The sequence below is a fragment of the Pongo pygmaeus genome, chromosome 23, assembly GCF_028885625.2.
Source record: "Pongo pygmaeus isolate AG05252 chromosome 23, NHGRI_mPonPyg2-v2.0_pri, whole genome shotgun sequence".
Taxonomy (NCBI): Eukaryota; Metazoa; Chordata; class Mammalia; order Primates; family Hominidae; genus Pongo; species Pongo pygmaeus.
Window position 1 is genome coordinate 44,030,735 of NC_085931.1, and position 21,831 is coordinate 44,052,565.

The following is a 21,831-nucleotide window of genomic DNA, read 5'->3' on the forward strand; positions in this document are numbered from 1 at the left end:
AAGGCTCAGAAAGGTGGCATCACTTGCCCACTTGCTGCCCAGATTTTTTGGGCCCAGATGTTTTGGCTCCAAAGTCTGAGCTCCTTTCTCCCCATACAACCTACCACTGGGCTTCTTTCCTCATTTGAAATTGAGGGGCTCAGTCCTGAAGAACTCAGGCACCTATCTTGATTCTCACTTTCAAGAGCAAGAACCAGACCCAGAAAAGTATCTTATTTCTCTGCTTTCCTTTATCCTGATTTCTAATAGTGTTTGTCAAACTATATTAATCATAGTCTGTTGCATTCTTGTACATGCCAGGCACTTGGCTAGGCAGTTCCCCTGTACTCTCTCTAGTGTTTCCAGCAATCCAATGAAGAAGCTTCTGTTATCCTGATTTTATGCTGAAGCATCCGAGGCTCAGAAAGGTTCAGTAACTTGCCCAAGGTAACCCAGTGAGGAAGCCGCTGGTGGGACTCCAGAGTCTAGAACTAACAGGCTCTTAACTACCAGTCCTGCCTGCTTGCCTGTGTCTTCTCCTCACATTCCCACAGCGTCTGAGCTCCTCCAGAGGGAAAGGAAGGTGTTACCTGCACCTCCAGCTCTAGCAGGAGGCTGAGAAAATGCTAGATGGATTAATACTGAATTAACAAATCAGTAGATGAAAGGCAGGAAAGAAAAGGAGAAGAAAGAGAAAAAGAAAGAAAGGTAAAAATTAGGATGGAAGAAAGTAAAGAAGAAAAATGCAGTGAATAAATAAAATAATAAGAATGCATGAAGTTAAAAAGAAAAGGAATAAAAACAAAAGATCCAGAAAATGAAATAAGAAAAAAGAACTAGATTAAAAGAGTACCCAGGCAGTCCGGTGCCCTGCTGGCTCCCTTTCTCATCAGGGGCTGCTGCCTCCCAGGCTCCCCACCAAAAGCTGCTTCCTGAGCCCTGGGAAGTGGCTGGGCTTTTGCCAAGCAGCAGTAATGCCCCCTTAGGCCAGGCACCAGGATCCCTAAGGTTGATGGCACGCCATAGGCAGAGGGAAGCAGAGCCTTCACATCCTGGCATCAGATTCCACCAAAAGATCCCTAGCTGCTGTCACTTGCAGGCGAGGAAGGGATTTTTCACAGCCAGGATGGGGATTACTGCTGCGGCGCTGCCTCCTCCAGCTCTGCAGAAAACCGTCATTCCTGCTGCACTGGCTGGTTGAGCTGCTGAAGAAAAGCCGACTTGCCTTCCAGCCCACCCACGCTCTCTTAACCTCCACTGTGAGCTCCGATTGAGCAGTTCTCACATCCTTTCCCTCAGGGTCCAGACCTGCTTAGGGACACAACCCTTCTCAGAATGGCAGAAAAGTAAGCTCTGGGGGCCTTCAAGAAAACCTCTAGGGCCACAAAACTGGGCATGACATCAGGACCCAAGACTGCCCCATCCCCAACGTGCTGCTGCACCCTACTTTATTAAAGAGGCAGCCAGAAGTGGAAGGAGAAATCCAACGTTCCTGGAGCCCCTGCCACCCAACCCAAGGCAGCCAGTCATCCTATTTTACAGAAGAGTCAAGTTGGAAATCTTGAGTAAGAGTCAGATTAGAACTGAGCAGCTCTCGCACCCCTAAACTGTGCCATGATTAGCTGAGGTAGTGCTCTACGAAACCCTGGCCAAAGGATCCCTGGGCTGCAGGTGGAAGCCCCGGGGCTGTTCTGGGGCTTCTGCCTCTCTGCTTGAAGTCCCCGGCACTCTGTTCTGTAAAACCTGCAACAGCAGAGCAGAGAGTTCTGGGCAGGAATTCCTGCTTCAAGGCCTCCAGGGCTCATCTCCCAGGGCCCCTTCTCCATAAAGCCTTTCAGATGCCTCCATCTGACTCATCCTCAACATTCTGAATGTGAGCTATTTAGCAAGGACTCTGTGCGCCAGGCTCCTGGCAATCCTGGGAGATGGGTGTCACCAATCCTATCGTAGAGATAATGACATCAACACTTAACAGGGTGAGAAAGCATGTCTAAGGTCACCCAGGCAGTACGGTGTGGAGCCAGAATTCAAATTTAGGTCTACTTAACCCTAAAGCCTATGCTCAAAGCGGCTATGCCATGATGCCTCCAGGAGGTGTTTTAGCCTCTATATTTTTATATTTATAACATTCTCTTACTTCCTTAAGCTCTTCCTTCAAATGTCACCTTTTTTTTTTTTTTTTTGAGGCGGAGTCTCGCTCTGTCGCCCAGGCTGGAGTGCAGTGGCACGATCTTGGCTCACTGCAACCTCCGCCTCCTGGGTTCAAGCGATTCTCCTGCCTCAGCCTCCTGAGTAGCTGTGATTACAGGTGCCTGCCACCACACCCGGCTAATTTTTTGTATTTTTAGTAGAAACGGAGTTTCATCATGTTGGCCAGGCTGGTCTCGAACTCCTGACCTCATGTGACCTCATGTGATGCACCCGCCTCAACCTCCCAAAATGCTGGGATTACAGGCGTGAGCCACCGCGCCTGGCCTCAAATGTCACCTTTTTAAAGATGGTAGCCCTCCCCTCAACACCCCTCTCTCCTTCCCTGTATTTTCTCTGTCATACCCATTATCTAACATATTATATATTTACTTTTGTAGTGTATTACTTCTGTGCCCTTTCAACTTGTATGTGACCTAAACAAAGACAGGGATTTTTGCTTATTTTTTTCACTGTCATACATCCATCACCTACCAGAAAGGGTTAGCTCATAGTAGATGGTCAAAAGATATTTGTGAATCAAAAAACCTGAGTGGTTCCATCTCTTGTATTATCACTGGTTTCTTAGATGTCTCTAGATTATACACTTTTTTTTCTTTTGAGATGGAGTCTCTCGCTCTGTCGCCTAGGCTGGAGTGCAGTGGCGCGATCTCGTCTCACTGCAAGCTCCGCCTCCCGGGTTCACGCCATTCTCCTGCCTCAGCCTCCTGAGTAGCTCGGACCACAGGCACCCGCCGCCATGCCCGGCTAATTTTTTTGTATTTTTTGTATTTTTAATAGAGATTTTTTGTATTTTTTGTATTTTTAATAGAGATTTTTTGTATTTTAATAGAGATCCGTGTTAGCCAGAATGGTCTCAATCTCCTGACCTCGTGATCCCCCACCTCAGCCTGATTATACACTTTTTAAGGACAGGGATCCTACCAAATTCACCTCCATCCAGCCCCATAAGAGAGAAAATGAGTTTATTCTGAGAGTGTGGACGAATGAAAGGGATGCTTTGACCCTCCCTTAATCTCTCTCAATCCCTAGCTCAGACATGCATCATGTCTTTCATGGACCACAGCAAAACTATGCATCCACTGCTCTCCATGCATCCAATTAGTTCTCCTTCAAATCCACTTCCATATCACTGACTGTCACATTTTTTTCAAACATAAGTTTAACCACATCGTTCCCTACTGAAACACTACAGTTGCTCCTCGATATATGTCTGATATGGTTAGGCTTTGTGTCCCCACCCAAATCTCATCTTGAATTGTAACCCCCGTATACTCCATAATCCCCATGTGTCAAGGGAGAAACCAGGTAGATGTAATTGAATCATGGGGGTGGTTTCCCCCACGCTGTTCTCATGATAATGAGTGAGTCTGACAAGGTCTGATGGTTTTATAAGCGTCTGTCATTTCCCCTGCTTGCACTTATCCTTCCTGCTGCCTTGTGAAGAAGGTGCCTTGCTTGCCCTTCCACCGTGATTGTAAATTTCCTGAGGCCTCCCCAGCCATACTGAACTGAGTCAATTAAATCTCTTTCCTTTATAAATTACCCAGTTTTGGGTATGTCTTTTTTTTTTTTTTTTTTTTTTGAGATAGAGTCTTGCACTGTCGCCAGGCTGGAGTGCAATGGCACGATCTCGGCTCACTGCAACCTCCGACTCCCTGGTTCAAGCGATTCTCCTGCCTCAGCCTTCCGAGTAGCTGGGAGTACAGGCATGCGCCAGCTAATTTTTTTTGTATTTTTAGTAGAGATGGGTTTTCACCATGTTGGCCAGGATGGTCTCGATCTCCTGACCTCATGATCTGCCTGCCTCGGCCTCCCAAAGAGCTGGGATTACAGGTGTGAGTCACTGGGCCCAGCCTGGGTACTCCTTTATTAGCAGCATGAGAGTGGACTAATACAATGTCCAAGCTCCCATGCAGCACTAGGAACTCTTTTTTTTTTTTTTTTTTTTTTGAGACGGAGTCTTGCTCTGTTACCAGGCTGGAGTGCAGTGGCACGATCTTGGCTCACTGCAAGCTCCACCTCCCGGGTTCACGCCATTCTGCTGCCTCAGCCTCCCGAGTAGCTGGGACTACAGGTGCCCGCCACCACACCCAGCTAATTTTTTTTGTATTTTCAGTAGAGATGGGGTTTCACCGTGTTAGCCAGGATGAGTCTCAATCTCCTCACCTTGTGATCCACCCGTCTCGGCCTCCCAAAGTGCTGGGATTACAGGTGTTAGCCACCATGCCCGGCCTGCACTAGGAACTCTTTCTAACCTGTGCCAGCTTCATCTCCCACTAGGGCATCCTTGCATAGTAGCTCACTGACACTTATCTTCTTACCCGCCATGCATGTCACGCCTCTGCACATGCTGTGTCTGCTTCCTGGAATGCCATCCATTTTTATTCACTTCAAAATCCCACCCCACCTGATTGGATTAATGAGCTCCATGCATCTTTCAAAACCCAGCTCAGATATTAGCTTGCTCAGGAAGCCTCCCAGGTACTCCTTCTCTCCCTCTGCCAAAGGAAAGTTCAAACCTCTCTCTCCCAGATCATGCTGTACTCCTGCATTACCTGGAAGACTTCTGTGCAGCAAACTCAACCACTCAGCTGCTAAGGACTGAATGTGTGTGTCCCCCAAATTCATATGTTAAAACTGCAATCCCTAATGTGGTGGTATTTAGAGATGAGGCCTTTGGAAGGTGATTAGGTCACAAGGATAGAGCCCTCATGATGGGGTTAATGCATATACAAGAAAAGACACAGAGCTTGTTTCCTCTCTCATCTGCAAACTAGGAAAAAGGGCCCTCAAGCAGAACCTGACCAGTCTGGTACCCTGATCTCAGACTTCCCAGCCTCCCAAACTGTCTGTTATTTAAGCTACCCAGTCTGTGGTAGTTTACTGTAACAGCCCAAACTGACTAAGATCCAACACAGTTGAGAACTTGGAAATAAAATTGTGGGGGTCAGGGGCAGGAAAGGCCTCCAGACCCACCTGTCTACAGCACCTCTCTCTAAACCTTACAAAAAGAAGCAAAGCCCTTTAGTCAGATGATTCTTCCTTAGTAGACAATACATGTATATTTCATCATTTGTTTTCCCAGACTTTAGCCAAACGGACATGGTAAATCAGAAAGAATCTTGCTGGAGGACAGTACGCTGGCTGCTTGAAGCAAGAGAAGGTGGAGGGAAAGACAGATTTTGAAGAACTCTAAAAACATAGTAATCCAGGGCCCTTTCTCGTAAGAGCAAACAGTCTTACGAGAAAGATAGAACAACCACCCTAAAGGGCGGTTGACACTGGGTCCCACCTGCTCCTGTCCCAAGCATGCTGCTGCACCCTACTTTATTAAAGAGGCAGCCAGGAGTGGAAGGAGAAATCCAACGATCCTGGAGCCCCCGCCACCCAACCCAAGGTACCCAGTCATCCTATGTAACAGAAGAGTCAGGTTAGGAATCTTGAGTAGGAGTCAGGTTAGAACTGAGCAAGCTGTCCCACCCCTAAACTGTGCCGTGATTAGCTAAAATAGCGCTCCATGAAGCCCTGGCCAAAGGATCCCTGAGCTGCAGGTGGAAGCCCTGGGGCTGTTCCGGAGCTTCTGCCTCCCTGCTCCCACGATATTCTCACACTTCCTACTGCTCTTTCAAGTCTCACAAGCCATATACCCTTTTGTTATTAACCAGACAAGAAGGAAGAAAAATAGAAAGTTTCAACCCAAGGACTAACATCAAAAAGAAAAGTCTTTAGAACATAAAAGTGTATTATTGAAATAGTCCTTACCGGGACTAACTCTAAGAATAACACATAAGCCAGTGACTAGTCTATAGTAAGTACCTTATGTATGTTGTTGCTGCTGCTACTATTTCTCCTCCTCCTCATACTCTAAAGATGCCCCTACAAGGTTAGTGCAGCATACTGTTTAAAAGCACAAGCAAAAGCTGGGCGCAGTGGCTCACGCCTGTAATCCCAGCAGTTTGGGAGGCCGAGGCGGGCGGATCACCTGAGGTCAGGAGTTTGAGACCAGCCTGGCCAACATGGCGAAACCCCGTCTCTACTAAAAATACAAAAATTAGCTGGGTGTGGTCGCAGGCACCTGTAATCCCAGCTACTGAGGATGCTGAGGCAGGAGAATGGCGTGAACCCAGGAGACGGAGGTTGGAGTGAGCTGAGATCACGCCATTGCACTCCAGCTTGGGCAACAAGAGTGAAACTCCATCTCAAAAAATAATAATATAATAAATAAAAGCACAAGCCATGAAGTCAAAACTACCTGGGTTAATATCCCAGCAATTCTGTTTCTTAGCTCTGTGACATTGGGCCAGTCATTCATCCTTCTATGTCTTTGTTTGCTCATCGTAAAACAGGGATAATAATTCTAACTCATCCGTAAGCTTGTGGTGAGAATTAAGTGAATTAAGCCACACAAAGTGCATTGAACTGGGTCAGGCGCGGTGGCTCACGCCTGTAATCCCAGCACTTTGGGAGGCCGAGGCAGGCGGATCGTGAGGTCAAGAGATCGAGACCATCCTGGCCAACATGGTGAAACACCGTCTCTACTAAAAATAGAAAAATTAGCTGGGCGTGGTGGTGCCCACCTGTAGTCCCAGCTACTCGGGTGGCTGAGGTAGGAGAATCGCTTGAACCTGGGGGGCAGAGGTTGCAGTGAGCCGAGATTACACCACTGCACTCCATCCTGACGACAGAGGAAGACTCTGTCTCAAAAAAAAAAAAACTGCATTGAACTATGCTTTGCACACAGTGAGGGTGCAACAACCTAGCAGTTAGGCCACAGGAAGATGCGGCTGCAGCATGCTCGGAAAGTGGGCAGCATGATGTACAAAAAGAAGATGTGGAGTCTGTGAGCTTCAAGGCAGGCCCAAAGCGGTACTAGGTACAGTGCGTTCTTCCACCAACCTTCTGCCAACACACAACCTCCAGCCAGCTGGTTCACCGTAGTGGTGGCTTTCCTCAAACATGCCTAGTCACGTGAGACTTTGAAGGCACAACAGACATGCTGTACACCTGGCTCTTGGACCACCTGGTGTATTTCACCATGGCAGGCCCACTGTTAATAACTGAGGAGCTGATGAACTGCTTCAATCACTTTAGACTCACAGACTCATTGAGCACAGGAGGGCAACTGACTCCCATCTCATCCCTAAACAGACACGTGCTCTTTGATCAAACATCATCACCCTCACCCAGCATAAGCTTATTCTAGCCTCTAGCCATTCTCTAACCTTATTCCAGACCTTCGCTTCTGCTTGTGCCTCTGCCTGGTTGTCATTTCTCCAACTTTCTCCAAGTCGGAATTCCTACTAAACGCTGAAATCCCATTTCAAACATCACCTTTTCTGTGAACTCTCCCGAGCTCCCCCTAGGGTTTCTCATAGTGGTTTCAACCAATCATCTACACAGAATTATTTCTGGTGCTTGCTAACCACAGGTCTCCTACTTGAGGGATCAGGGCCTAGCCACCTGCATTTTTAACAACCTTCCCAGATGATTCTTTTTTTTTTTTTGAGATGGAGTTTCACTCTTGTTGCCCAGGCTGGAGTGCAATGGCATGATCTCGGCTCACCACAACCTCTGCCTCCCGAGTTCAAGTGACTCTCCTGCCTCGGCCTCCCGAGTAGCTGGGATCACAGGCGTGTGCCACCACACCCAGCTAATGTTTGTAGTTTTAGTAGAGACACGGTTTCTCCATGTTGGTCAGGCTGGTTTCGAACTCCCAACCTCAGGTGATGCGCCCGCCTTGGCCTCCCAAAGTGCTAGGATTACAGGCATGAGCCACCGCACCCGGCCCCAGATGATTCTTAAATACATTACAGTTTCAGAGCAGCTGTCCAGACAGCTAGCCTTGCAAACCTGACACTTAGTAATTTGGCCCTCACCTCTGCTCCCCTGATACTTTGCACATGACCTCTGACAGCACACCTGGCTGTGTTCCAGGTGAACTGCTTAGAGTAAATCTCCTCTCTCCAGACTGGGAGCCACTTGAGGATAGAAACCTTGCCTGATTTATATATAAATTCTCAACATCTCCAGGTATGTTACTACTCTCGCCTTCTCTTTTCCCTCATATTCCACATCTCATTCATCAACCAGGTCAGGTGGCTCTACTTTCTTTCTTTTTTTTTTTTTTTTTTTTGAGATGGAGTCTCGCTCTGTCCCCCAGGCTGGAGTGCAGTGGCATGATCTCGGCTCACTGAACTGCAAGCTCTGCCTCCCGGGTTCATGCCATTCTCCTGCCTCAGCCTCTCCTGGGACTCCTGGGACAGGCGCCCACCACCACGCCCGGCTAATTTTTTTGTGTTTTCAGTAGGGACGGGGTTTCACCGTGTTAGCCAGGATGGTCTTGATCTCCTGACTTCGTGATATGCCCACCTCAGCCTCCCAAAGTGCTGGGCCTACTTTCAAAAAAAAATTTTTTTTAACCACTTCTCACTTCTTTCACCCCAAGGACCTTAGTCCAGCCCATCATCATCTCTCCCCCATGAACTACCACAATGACCCACTCACTGATCCTATAGCTCCCACCTTTCCCCCACTACGGCTCTCTTAACACACAGCATTCAGAATGATGCTTTAAAAACACATCAAATATTTGCAAGTCACATATCCAAGAAAGTACTGGTATATAAAGAATGCTAAAAGCTCAAAAAAAAAGAATGCTAAAAGCTCAAAAAAAAAATTAAAAAAAACAAAAAACATGTAATAGACCTGAACAGACACTTCGCCAAAGAGAGAATATAGGAATGGTAAATATACACTTGAAAAGATATTCAACGTAATTAGCAAATTAGGGAAATGCAAATTAAACCATTGAGATACCACTAAACTATAAAGATGGCTAAAATAAAAAATACCAACCATGCCAACTACTGATTCCAATGCAGAGCAACTAGAACTTTCATATGTTGTTGATGGAAATGCAAAATGACATGGCCACTCTAGAAATTAGTTTGGAAGTTTCTTATAAAGTTAAATGTAAACTTAGCACATGTCCTAGGAATCCAACTCTTGGGTATTTACCTCAGAGAAGCAAAAACTCACATCCACACAAAAACCTAAATACAAATGTTTATAGCAGCTTTATTCATAATCCTTAAAAACTAGAAACAACCTGGCTGTGTGCGGTGGCTCACACCTGTAATCCCAGCACTTCGGGAGGCCGAGGTGGGCGGATCACAACTCAGGAGTTCGAGACCAGCCTGGCCAACATGCTAAAACCTTATCTCTACCCAAAATACAAAAAATTAGCTGGGCGTGGTGGAATCCCAGCACTTTGGGAGGCCGAGGCGGGTGGATCACGAGGTCAGGAGCTCGAGACCAGCCTGGCCAACATGGTAAAACCCTGTCTCTACTAAAAATACAAAAAATTAGCTAGGCGTGGTGGTAGGTGCCTGTAATCCCAGCTACTCGGGAGGCTGAGGCAGGAGACTAGCTTGAACCTGGGAGGCGGAGGTTGCAGTGAGACGAGACCACGCCACTGCACTCCAGCCTGGGCAACAGAGCAAGTCTCTGTTTAAAAAAAAAAAAAAAAAAAAAAATCCAAACTCCTTTCCACAGCCCAGGAGTTCCCACCAGGCCTGGCTTTGGGAAGCTCTCTAAAGACATCTTCTCCAACTCTCCCTTCCCCTACCTCTTACCTATCCTGAGGTCCATCTGCTGTTCTCTCTGCCAGGTACTCTTTTCTACAGATATTTCCAAAACTCACTCCCAAACATCACAGCACTACTGAAATATTTACTCCTTATACAGGTCTTCTTTAACTGACTTTTCTATAATAGTATCTATAATAGTATTTCCCTCATACTGTTTCGTTTTTCTTCATGGCACTCATTACTAAGTGGCATCAGATAATATATTTGTTTTGTGGTTATTTTCTACCTTTCCTCTGAGAATATAAGATGCATGAGGGTAACCTTATCTGTACTAGTCACCAATACATCCCCAGCACTTAGAATCTGCCTATCACAGGATTAAAACTCTGTAATATTTGTTGAATGAATGAATGAGCACACCCAAGAGACGAACACTCAATAATGAAATTCCCAATTCTTTCAACGTGGAGCCATACTTTGACTCAAAAATTTCTTTGTATCACCCCTCAAATCACCTGCCTACGTGGCCCCTGAGTAAAGCAGACCTAGCCTCAAACATTTAATTCAGCTGTTGGTGCTTTCAAAAAATGTGTTAAGTTCGACATCTCCCTTCTAAGTGCAGCTTTCTGGTGCTTGGTTAGAAAACTGGCAGGAGGTGCTGGGCGCGGTGGCTCACTCCTGTAATTCCAGCACTTTGGGAGGCCGAGGCGGGAGGATCACAAGGTCAGGAGATCGAGACCACGGTGAAACCCCGTCTCTACTAAAAATACAAAAAACTAGCCAGGCGTGGTGGCGGGCACCTGTAGTCCCAGCTACTCGGGAGGCTGAGGCAGGAGAATGGCTCGAACCCAGGAGGCGGAGCTTGCAGTGAGCTGAGATCACGCCACTGCACTCCAGCATGGGTGACAGAGCGAGACTCTGTCTCAAAAAAAAAAAAAAAAAAGAAAAGAAAACTGGCAGGAGGTGCCAGGCTGTAAGCACAGCATTCTTAGAGTAATGCCATGTGGGGTTTCCTGAGGGCTTGCAGAAAGCTATCTAGAACTGCCACTTATGTGAACAAAGAAGTTTGGGGTAAGATTGAAGAAAGAAAGAAAAAATAATAAAAAACATCTCTCTGTAACACCTTTCCAAGGAGAATGAATACACAAGCACTTACAGAACACCTGCTCTACAGGTTCCAGGCACTCTGAAGGTTCTCACTTAATCCTCTTATCCTTCAAGGTTAGACCTATTAGTCCCATTTTCACATGCAAAAAAAAAAAAGAAAAAAGAACCAACACAGAGAGGTTAGGTAACATGCCCAATGTCACAGAGTGACAGGTAATGTCTGGCATTTTGAACTCAGGTCTGTGTTGCCTTCACCTCCATTCTTTTTCCACTTTGGACTTTAGAAGCAATATTCAGGGGCATGAGAATGAATACTGTCCGGAGGAGGCAGGCAGAAACATGCCAACCTCAAGTAGAAAACACCGACCAACACCTGGACACTAGTGGCCAGTTTCTTCTCTAAAATGTTTCAAAGACCAGTATGGACCAGTATGCTGAAGCAACATGCTGATTACCTTCCAGCAAATACTATTGAACACCTACCATACAGCAACATTTCCTGGGGTGGAGGTTTCCACGTATATTATCTCATTTAATTTTCATTATTGTTAAAAAAAAAAAACTATTAACATGTGATATAGTTTGGATGTTTGCCTTCTCCAAATAGCATGAAGGTATGGCAACACTGCATCTTATTCATTCTTTAGGTTCTAAACCCATAGTATGGTATGAAAATCATGTGTAGCTAAAAATACCCTCAAAAATATTTTTGAAATGTGATCCCCAGTATTGAAGGTGGAGCCTGGTGGGAGGTGTTTTGGTGATGGGGGTGGATCCCTCATGAATGGCTTGGTGTCCTCTCCTTGGTGATGAGTGAGTTCTTGCCCTATTAGTTCAAACAAGAGCTGGTTGTTAATAGGAGCCTGGCTCGTCCTCCTCTCTCTGTTGCTCTCTCTCTCACCATGTGACATGCCTGTTACCCCTTCACCTTCTGCCATGAGTTAAAGCTTCCTGAGGCCTCACCAGAAGCTAAGCAGATGCTGGTGCCATGCTTGTACAGCCTGCAGAACCTTGAGCCAAATAAACCTCTTTTCTTTATAAATTACCCAGTCTCAGGTATTCCTAATGGCAATGCAAAATGGACTGAAACAACACGTATGAAGGTATTAGAGGCTGTTTATCCAAACTGAATGACAGAAATCTTGCAAGCAAATACATACTCCTAAGAATTCCCTCTCCTTCACCCCATGCCCTAGAGATTTGACAGTTATCTTAACAACAGAGCAGCATGAAGATGCAGACAACTTCTTTTTTGACCTTCTTTTTCTACTTCTTTTGCTGTAGGCCAGAGTTTTGCACACTGGATAGCACAGGGAATTACTATTCAGGGTTTCATACACAAAAATCATGTATAATGCAACTTTCTGGCCATTAAAATATTTTTAGGGTATTTTTGGCTACACATGATTTTCACCCCATACAATGGGTTTAGAGCCTAAAAAATGAGTAAGATGCCGTGTTGCTGTACCCTTAGCTTCCTCTAATTTACTCCCGCTTGACAGATAATCAAGAAATGTTAGATCTAGAAAGGAAGTTACAGATTGCCAAGTTCCACTCCTTGCCAGGGCTTCAGTGATGACAGGGCCTTGGAAAGTGGGCTCCCCCTGCTGGACAGCTCCACTACCAGCACGTTCTTCCTCTATCTGCTACCTGCTCTTCTCCAAATTCCACTGCTGCAGCTAGCTTTGCCCTCCAGCCCTGCAGAATAATTATAACTCCTCTTTCCTATGATAATAATTTGAATTTCTGAAGCCTGTTATTTGGGTGAGACTTTCTTAATGCTACAGTGATCATGAAAAGGGTCAAGTATCTGCACTGTGCTTTTTAATAACCACCGGATGGTTTTTATTCTGGGTGCTCATCCAAGCTATTGATACCCGCCTCCCCATTAGGCAGCTCCACCAATTAATTAAATTCAATATTTTGGGAGCTGCACTCTGGAAGCATGCCTGTTAGTCGGGAAGACAAAGAACAAAAACCACACGTCATGTGGCAAGTACTCTTACAGTGGCACAGATTCGGTGCCAGCCACACGCAGGAGGAAAGGGTCAGGGTCTCGGCCCATCCATTGGGAAGGACTGCTAACCTGTGAGCTAGAAGACCCCAGGAAACACAGCCTGAGCCTGCTCAAGGAAAGTGACCAGGTCTCATACTCAGCTTGCCTGTTGCCCTCTGTGTCTCAGACACCAGCCACAAAGCCAAGCAGAGGAGGTGTTCCATAAGCCTACTCCAATCTTTTGGCACTGGAAAGAGGCCTGGAGGTGAGAATAACTAAATGCAACTCACTCACCCCATGTGTCTCAAATGAATGAGTGTTGTTTGTTTTTTTTTTTCTTAAAAAAAAAAAGTTATAAAAATACAACTCCAAACACCTAAGACAGGGAGTCTTTGTGTCCATTTCTTCCCATCAACTCATCAAGTGACATGAAACAAATCCCCTAACTTCTGTGCACCTCCATTTTCTCAGCTACAAATTGAGGGGCTTGGCCAGGCACAGTGGCTCATGCCTGTAACCCCAGCAGTTTGGGAGGCTGAGGCAGGTGGATCACTTGAGGTCAGGAGTTCGAGACCAGCCTGGCCAACATAGTGAAACCTCATCTCTACTAAAAATACAAAAAATTAGCCGGGCGTGGTGGTGCACATCTGTAGTCCCAGCTACTCGGGAGGCTGAGACATGAGAATCTCTGAGCCTGGGAAGTGGAGGTTGCAGTGAGCCGAGATCACGCCACCGCACTCTAGCCTGGGTGACAGAGCGAGACTCTGTTTCAAAAAAAACAAAACAAAGCAAAACAAATTGAGGAGCTTGATCCAAAGAACTGTAAGGTCCCTTTCAGAACCAGGGTCCTCCAATCTTTTGTGGTCCCAGACAGTGAGCGGATAAGCTACAGTGACCTGGCTGAGCTAGTTTATCTCAAAACCAGCACATGACTTATAGTACAGAGAACAGCATGCAAGGAAACAAAGGCAGACAAAAGATTCCTGCTCCAGCCCCACCATTATCGTGCCATGGATCCCTCCCTCAGTACATCTGCCTGCACGGCTCTAACTACCAGCCCTGCCACTGAGCAAGTGGATCATCTTGGACAAGTCACTCAACCTCCTTTAGCGTTGATTTTCACATCTGTAGAGTGGGGTTAATTTTACCTACTCCCAGCACAGCTTGGATGGTGAAATAAATTAAAACCTGTATAAAGCACCCCGTACCTAGAGGACATACGCTGTGTATCCCTTTATTTAAACATTCTTTACCCACTGAGCCCACTTCATCAACATATTCAAGTTCCAAAGGCTTATAGCAATCTGAAGCCCAGGTGGCCAGACCTAGAAGGGCTGCAAAAATCAGCAAGTCCAACTCCTTTCTACCTCTGCGATTTACAAGGGAGGGAACTGAGGCTCAGAAAGGTTCGGTGACTTGCTCAGGGATCTACATCAGCAAAGCCTGGCCTAGAACACAGGGTGGCAAACACCAAGGACCACACAAGACACAAAGATAACCCTTTGTAGGCCCCATTCTCCAAAATTGAGAACCCATCACTTATAACCCAATTCTGAAAAATTAAAAATAGAAAAATTTTCTATTTCTGTATATTTTTGGAGGACCACAAGAGATAGCCAGCATCGCAGTGTGTCTATGAAAGGCAAGGATTTCTTGAATTACTTATGAAATGAAGGTCAGTGTTTCTTGCTAGCAGTTTTCCCCAGCTGCTCTGCTCCCCTCTCCCTTCCCCACATCTACTCATTTCAATTTACATCTTGAGGCACACCTGCCTACATTGGGACCCTTTCTGGACAAGGTGAGAAGTTTTAGGCAGAGGCAATAATCCATGTCCCATTAAACCCAAACAAACAAACAAAAAATCACAATTATGCTATCCATAATACAAAAAGAATTCCTCTCCTCACCCCTAAGATTCCCAGCCTGGGACACCTAGAAAAGTGCCCAAATACATTAAGGCACACCAACAACTCAAGGGTCAGGGACCCAAAGGTCCCCCCAAATGACATGATCAAAATCCATGAGACCATTCAAGGGTCTCTGGAGAAACCTCAGCCCAGATTCTACAAGGGCCACTGGACTGAGCTGGAGTGCTCTAGAGAGAGCTCAGACAATATAAGGAGGAACCAGATTAGAAGTGGTTTCAGAGATACAGGGATAACCTGACCAGCTCCCCTCCTGCCCAGATTCCCAAAAGAAAGCGTGTATCTTCAGGGAGTATCTGACAGAAAGCTACACCAAGAACATGCTTCCTTGTAGCTCCTGGTGAGCACACTCCCTAGACAGTGTCTGCTAAAACTTGGATTATAAAGGCCCTAATTCAAGCCTCACATCGTGCACTTTGGCAAACAGACCCAGAGAGGGAGACCATCCTGCCCAAGCTCATATCACAAGCCAGTGGCAGCCACTAGCTTGAGCTTGCACCTGACCTTCAGTCTAGAGCTAGTCCTCCCCACACCCCACAGCTCCTTCCCACCAGGCCCACTCCCTCTTCCAAAACCTTGGGCTCACCTCCTGGTTCTAAGGATTCTGCCAGGTTGAACAATGCTCAGAAGCAGGTGGCAGTTTAGCAATTCATTCAGAGGGACCTGGGGCTGTGCCCGTCCCCGGTGGCAAGGAGAGACTGCAGTAAGAGACTGCAGTGTGGAACTTTGAAAGGGTTCTCTTCTCTAAAGAACCCTCCTCCTCCTCTTCTTTCTCCTCCTCCTCCTCCTTCTCCTCCTCCGTAGTACTACGGACACATGTGCTCTGCTTGGGAGGAGGAAAGGAGGAGAGTATGGATGTGTAAGGAGAGTGTGGATGTTTATTGGAAGGAGAAGGGCAACAATCTGCAGGGCCCTGCTGTATACTCACACCTAGCAGAAGAGGAATGAAAAAAGAGAGAGAGAGAGAGAGAGAGAGAGAGCTCTAACTGCTTCCACAAAATTATTAACCCTTGTGCTCCAGCTCTGCTCTTCAAACAGCTGAAGCAAGAGAAACAATACACTTAACCAATGGAGCACCAGCCAAAGACATTACATCATCGGTCAGCACCGTCATTGGCTAATAATTCCTAGAAGGCAAAATTCTGCTTCTAGGTGCTTAACCCTTTCATGCTCATCACAGCAAAGAGGATTTGGTCTAAACCAATGCTTCCTGAACTTGCTTTTATCAGAATCATCCAGGATGCTTTCTAAACATACAGATCATCATTTTTCATTTCAAGCCATCTAAATAAGAACCTACAAAGGGATCATGGATAACTGTATTTTAAATAGTGTACAGAGTGTGGCAACCACTGATCAACTCAGAAAGTCTTCCTCTCCAAACAAGATAACATTTTTCTGAGCATTTTTCATGTGTCCAACACTTTGCTACATCATCTCATTTATTTCCTGCACTGAACAATGGCTCCATATCCCAAGTATAAAAAGTCAGGTTAAGAGAGGCTGAGTCGGCCGGGCGCAGTGGCTCACGCCTGTAATCCCAGCACTTTGGGAGGCTGAGGTGGGTGTATCACCTGAGATCAGGAGTTCGAGACCAGCCTGATCAACATGGTGAAACCCTGTCTCCACTAAAAATACAAAAATTAGCCGGGCATGGTGGCAGGTGCCTATAATTCCAGCTACTCCAGAGGCTGAGGCAGGAGAATCACTTGAACCCAGGAGGCGGAGGTTGCAGTGAGCCAAGATCTCGCCACTGCACTCCAGCCTGGGCGCGACAGAGCAAGACTCCGTTTCAAAAAAAAGGGAGGATAAGTCAGTTGAGCAAGAGATGGAGCCTTGCTTTGAAAGACAGGCTGTTGGGACCCGACCTTGCTACCCTTTTGAAGCTCCTGCTTGAAGTCAAACCAAGCCATTTATTTACTTATTGCCTCTAGAGTTACAGAAAACATAGACTCTCTTGATGAGTTGGAAAATGCCAGGAACCTGGGAGGAACGGGGAAATGAAGACAATGGTGGATTATTCTCTTTCTTGGGCTCATTCCTTCTGCTTCTGTTGCAAATTCAGCTTAAACATCACTGTCTCTTGGAAGCCTTCCCCAACCACCCGCCAAACCCCAAACCAGGGATAGATGTCCCTGCTCTGTGCTCTTAAGGTCTCCTGGAGTCGTGGGCTGCAGTTACTTGCTTACTGGATAAACTCCATGAGATTAGAGCCATGTCTACTTTCTCCACTAACATATACCTGGACGGTGCCTGCCACATGTGAATACTCAATCATGACCAAAAGAAGGCAGAGAAAGTGTTTGCCGAAGTTCTAAATGTCATCACACTGAGATGGGAAAGACAAAGGATTGGAAGTCTGGAGACTCACAGAACAAACTGATTTTGGGCAAGTTCTTTTGGACAGGGGAGAGGGGGTTGGTGTCCTTATCTGAAAATGAGGACAATCGCATCTCCTATGAATAGTTATAAAGATCAAATTAAAGAATGATCCAAAGCTCTGATTTTCTCTTCCTCTCTCTCTCATGCTCGAACTCATCCATTTTATTGGCTGACATCTAAGTGCTGACAACTGCCATATTTATATCTCCAGCCCAGACTCCCCTCCTCGACTCCAGACTCACAGCCAATGCCTGTCTCTATGTGGATGTTTTACGGGCATCTCCAAGAGAGTATTTGAATTGTATCCTCTAAGCACAACCTGCTCCTCGCCTAGTCTCTGTTATGTGAATAGTGCTCCCATCCACCCAACTTTTGTTTTTTTTTTTAAATTAGGTGAAATTTACATAACTAAAAGCTAGCCATTTTAAACTAACAATGCGTGGCATTTACTATCCTCATGATGATGTACAAACTGTCACCTCTATCTAGTTCCAAAACATTTTCATCACCTCAAAAGGAAACCACTTAGCCATTAAGCAGTCAAGCCCCAGTCCCACTTCCCCCTCAGATCAGCACAAACACCAATCTGTTTTCTGTCTCTATGGATTTACCTATTCTGGATGCTTCACATAAAGGGAATCATACAATATGTAACCTTTTGTGTCTGGCTTTTAAAACACGTTTTCACATAGTATTTTTAAGGTTCATCCACATTGCAGCACGTATTAGTACTTCACTCCTTGTTATGGCTGAGTAACGTTCTATTGTATGTTATACTACATTTTGTTTATTCAGTCACTTACTGATGGAGCTGCCAGACTTTCAGTAGCCAACCAATCTTAAACCATAAGGCTGGCCACCATCCTTCATCCCCACCGTTTTCCCATATTCCCTGCATTTAAAGTATCACCAACTCCTGTCCATTTTGCTTCCTAAATAGAGCTCAAATCGTTTTACTTTTCTCCAACACTATTGCTGTCCTCTAGCCCAGACACCAATATATCTCTCACTGAGCTTCCAACTGTGACAAGATCTCATTCTTTCTTCTCTCTATTCCACTTCTCACCTGGAAGCTGAGATGGACTCCTTTTAAAACATAAACCAGATCATCCATTCATTTAAGCAATATTTACTAAGCACCTTTCTTCAAGGAGTTTTCCTCCCAGAGGCATAACAGACAACACACAAAAATACACTATTACATCAGGCTTAAAATCCTTCAATGATTCGTTTGTTGCACTTTAGATAAAAATCTAAGCTCAGTATGGCCTCCAAGACTCCATTGCCTTCAAACTCATCTCGGGCCACTCCATAAAATTTGCCCACTATGCGCTCCAACCACAATAGCCTCCATTCCTCCACCTCATGGTCTTTGAATAAGCTGTTCTCTCTGCCTCTTGATCTTGGCATTGCTGGATCTTTCTCATTCCCCAGATCTCAGTGTAAATATCACTACTTTGGGAGACCTTCCCTGACTACGCTGTTAAGCACATCCACCCTTCATTCATTTCACTCATTTAAGAAATATGTGCTAAACCCTGTGGTAGGCTCTTGGGATGAAGCAACGTATGATCCCCTGGAGTCTGCGGTCTAAAGGGGAGGACCAACAATAGGAAAGTAAAATAAAATAGATAAATGACTGTTACGAAGGGAGAATAAAAGGGAGGGAGTACAGAAGGCCTTTCCGAGAAGGTTATATTGAAACTGAAGGCAAGGAGTCAATTGGACAAAGAGCCTGTTATTCTCTATCACATCCTGGCTATGCAATGCAATGTTCCATCCCTCAACACTTGCTTTTGATGAATCCAAGTATTTAATGTCTATCTCCTCTAATAGACTGAGCTTTCTCCCCATCACCTAGGACAGCACCTACTCCTCAAGAGACACTCAATACACATGGATTGATTAATTAGTGGATGAATGAATGATTAATCAATCAATCCACCAATGAAAGCGCTTTGCAAAGTGTAACAAATCAGAGTTGTGAGTGATTGTTATCATTATTATAATTATTATTTTGTGGCAAAAGAACATCAACTCGGTTGGGTTTTGGAAGAGACTGGGTTTACTATAAAATGAGAATAAAAGTACCTAAGTTGGAGTATTATTGGACAACTAGGAGAGAATGTATATACATAATAGACACTCAAAAAAGGGAAGCAGTAGTCTTTGTGGCTACTATTATTAAAAGCGCCTCACAAAAGCTGACTCAACTCAAATTCCAAAACTCATTTTCAGGTGCAGTCACAAAATTTAAAGGTGAGAGAAAGGAATACTTTAAAAATATCTACTATGCACCAGGCACAGTACAAAGCACACTTCATTTGTGAGGTAGTGTAGCGGATACCGTGGGGAAACTCTCAACCCTCCTCCAAGACCAAGACACTCATGACTTCCCCATGTCCAGCTGCCAGAGTGGTGGTTACTCCAGCTCCCAGCTGAGTCCCTAGTCAGGAACTGTCCTGCTGAAGGGACATCCTAGCTCCCTCCCTAGGACCAGCCTGCACCCACTGGCTGATCAACATTAAGCTTCAAAGGCCTCGTCTCTTTGTCTCATGGGAGAGATTGAGACCTCTCTTACACTGCACCATAGATCAACATCTCTGTCTGCCCAATCCTGCTTCCCTTATCTGCACAAAAATCTCAGAAGCGCCAGTTCTTTCTCCAGGGAACCTGAACTGTGACAGGTGAGTATGATGATTTCCTTTTAAATCAGAAAAAGAAGGTTCATGAAGGTTGCTAATGTCCCCAAAGCCTATGGCTAAAGTGACTTTCTGGTCTGATTTCCCAGCGAGCCCTTGTTCTTTCTACTACACCAATCTACACACAGCCTTGCCTCCAATGGCTGAGACCGGATCTCTGTGAAACAGAAAGGGGAGCCCAGGCAGAGGGGAAGGGCACCCAGAGGGCCTGAAGATGAGAAAAGAAGAGCAGAGGCACCCTTCAGAGTCCTGATGACAAGACTGAGGTCACAGGCTCCAGAAACAGTATCAAAATGATGTGCAGGCTTCAGAAGTAAGCATTACACGGACAGCATCTCTTTGCCTGAATCCATGTCCAGAATCCAGGGAGCAGGGCTCCCGGGCAGAGGGGGCTCCCTTAAGCGGGGAAGAGCATTTGCAGCCAAGGTCCAGAAAGTAACTACAGCTTACCAGCTTTCTGATGCTCCGGCCTCCATCCATTGTCCCCAGAGCTGCCAGAGGGACCTGATCACTGATCAGAATTCTTCCGCGGCTCTCCTTCATTCCAGGATAAAATTCTAAATATTCTAAGGCTGCACTTTAAGGTCTGTGCATGTTTTAGCTCCCTGCCATGTCGATAGCTCATTTCCTACCTACAACAAGACCCGTCCTACTCCATTATCTGCTGTAGAATTATCTGATGTTCTAGGTCAGGACACCGGATCTTTTCAGTTTCTTTACCTTTACACAAGAAAACCCACCTGGAATTCCTGCTTCCCATCAACTCCCACCCCTAACACACTTTTCAGCGTGGCAAAACCTCCGACTTCCAGTCAATGGTCACCTCCTCTCTGAAGCCTTCCTGGCTTCCTCACCGTCCTCTTCTCCATCTCGAGTCTTCCGCACTACCCTGCACTGCAATTGCTCCTCCTACTGTCCCTCTTAGCCCCAGGAGCTCCCCAAGGCCATTCTTCATGCTGCTAGGGCTTGGCACAGTGCCTGGCACTCAGAAAGAGCCAAGTAAGTGCTGGATGGATACACGAGGTGCTGTATCCAGAGCTATTCTCTGCTTCTAGCTTGGCCAGGGAACCACTCTGAGATTTCATCCTGCCCCCAGGATGACTGGAAATCGGAAATGGCATGACAAACCTGACCCCCCAAACCCAAGGCAACAGGTCATGAGGGGTCTGGGGACCTAAGGCAGGTCCTAGGAGCCGGCGCAGAGCAGAGGTCCGGCCGCTGCGGTTCCTGGTTTCCCGCAAGCTCTTCCCCGGGCCAGGCGCTGGGTGGAGGCAGTCTTAGGATCCACAGTCTTGCGCGCCCCCGGCTCTCGGGCCCAGCAGACGGCCCCCGCACGCCTATCTGTCTGTCCCAGGGACCGGCCCAGGGCCCCGGCAGCGGCAGCCTGGGGAGACACCGTGGCGCGCGGCTCCTTGCCTCCCTCCCTGCCCCTCCTTGCGCCCGCATCCCGCGGACACAGAGCCGGAGCTCCAGGGGACGCAGCCCGACGCGAGAACGCACCAGCAGCCCCCGCTCGAGGTGGGGTCTCCCGGCTGTCAGAAACCCCACAAAGTCTACTTTGCGGCGGCGCACCGCTTACCGTGCAAGCCGCCAGGAACTCGGCGCCCGGTGGTGCCTCGGCACGGCGCCCGCCAGTCGATCCGCTCCAGGTCCGGGGAGCTCAGCCTCTGCCCCTCAACGCGCGCGAGCGCCCCCGCCCGGCGGCCCGGCCTCCCCGCGCCGCGGCGTCCCATTGGCTCGGGCAACGAGGCCTCCGGACGGCCCCGCCCACCCGCGCCCACTCCCTCGCCCACGCCTCTTCCCTTTTCCCTGCTGGGTTCACCTCTCCAGGCAGGGAAAGTTGCTTCTAGACTCTGAGCTCTCACCGGACTCAGGAGCCCAGTTAGCTAATAATTCTGGGTTCCAGGAGTGTCTAGACGCCCCTCGGGGAGTGCGAAGAG

The 21,831-nt window shown here is 46.8% G+C and overlaps 1 protein-coding gene across 4 annotated transcripts in view; it reads right to left on the reverse strand.

Annotated features, from left to right (window-relative positions):
- Positions 1-21,562, reverse strand: part of SYN3 (synapsin III) — a 545,948-nt gene extending 524,386 nt beyond the window's left edge. For all 4 annotated transcript variants that reach the window (XM_054469879.2, XM_063663289.1, XM_063663290.1 and 1 more), the window contains exon 1: positions 21,471-21,562. The gene's annotated coding sequence lies outside the window, so the exon portion shown is untranslated. The remainder of the gene's footprint in view (positions 1-21,470) is intronic.
- Between the last annotated feature and the right edge of the window lie 269 nt (positions 21,563-21,831).